Below are 1,387 nucleotides of genomic sequence, written 5' to 3' on the forward strand. Positions count from 1 at the left end.
AAGAAATCTTTGTTGAAATGATTTGAATCAATTCTAAAACATGAATGTGAAGGCTCAGGGGAGCCTGGAGGTTGGAATTGCTCCGGGAAGACTGCAGGAATGGATGAGTGAGAGACAAACGTGGTCTTATGTAAAATAATATAAATGAAAAATATTACAAAATCGTTTGCTAAATTTATTATCCTCAAGGACTCAAACACTTATCTATATTGTGCCATAGTTTCTTCATCTCTGTGATATGAATATTATTTGTCAGTTACCTAACTATTTGGAACACGTCCTAGTTTCTTTGTATTGCTATAAAGGAATACATTAGGCTGATTAAGTTATAAAGAAAAGATGTTTATTTAGTTCACAGTTTTTCAGGCTCTACAAGAAGCATGGCACCAGCATTTGCTTCTGGTGAGGTCCTCAGGGTGCTTCAACTCCTGGAGGAAGGCAACGGGGAGCCAGCATGTGCAAAGATGACATGGTGAAAGAAGTGAGGAGGGGTGGCGCCTGTGGCTCAAAGGAGTAGGGCACCGGCCCCATATACTGGAGGTGGTGGGTTCAAACCCAGCTCTAGCCAAAAAAGAAAAAAACTGCAAAAAAACAAGAAGTGAGGAGGAGAGGGGAGGAAGATGCCAATCTCTTTTTAACAACTAGCTCTCTTCGGAATTAATAGAACAAGAACACACTTATTTCTGTGAAGATGACATGAAGCCCTTCATGAGCGATCTGTACCCATGACCCAACACTTCCTACCAGCCTCCACTTCCAACTTTAAGGTTCAAATTGCAGCATGAGGTTTGGAGGGTTAAATGTCCAAACTTTGCAGCATGTCGCTAGATTCAGAATAAATAATTTGGATTTTATTAGCACTTGTTCTTACTGAAAATGAATACATTTGGCAATAAAAGTTTATCCAGTACTGGGCAGCACCTGTAGCTCAGTGAGTAGGGCGCTGGCCACATAAACTGAGGCTGGTGGGTTCGAACCCAGCTGGGCCTGCTAGAACAACAATGACAACTGCAACAACAACAACAAAATAGCTAGGTGTTTTGGCAGGAGCTTGTAATCCCAGCTACTCAGGAGGCTGAGGCAAGAGAATTGCTTAAGCCCAAGAGTTTGAGGTTACTGTGAACTGTGATGCCATAGCACTTTATCCAGGGTGACAGCTTGAGACTCTGTCTCAAAAAAGAAAAAAAAAATTCAATAAAAAAAAAGAAAAAAAAAAGGGCTGCGTCTGTGGCTCAGTGGGTAAGGTGCAGAGGGTGTTGGGTTCAAATCTGACCCTGGCCAGACTGCAACAAAAAAATAGCCAGACTTTGTGGCGGACGCCTGTAGTCCCAGCTACTTGGGAGGCTGAGGCAAGAGAATTGCCTAAGCCCAGGAGTTGGAGGTTGCT

Source organism: Otolemur garnettii, unplaced genomic scaffold, assembly GCF_000181295.1.
Source record: "Otolemur garnettii isolate 467f Iridium unplaced genomic scaffold, OtoGar3 scaffold00267, whole genome shotgun sequence".
In the NCBI taxonomy this organism is placed as follows: domain Eukaryota; kingdom Metazoa; phylum Chordata; class Mammalia; order Primates; family Galagidae; genus Otolemur; species Otolemur garnettii.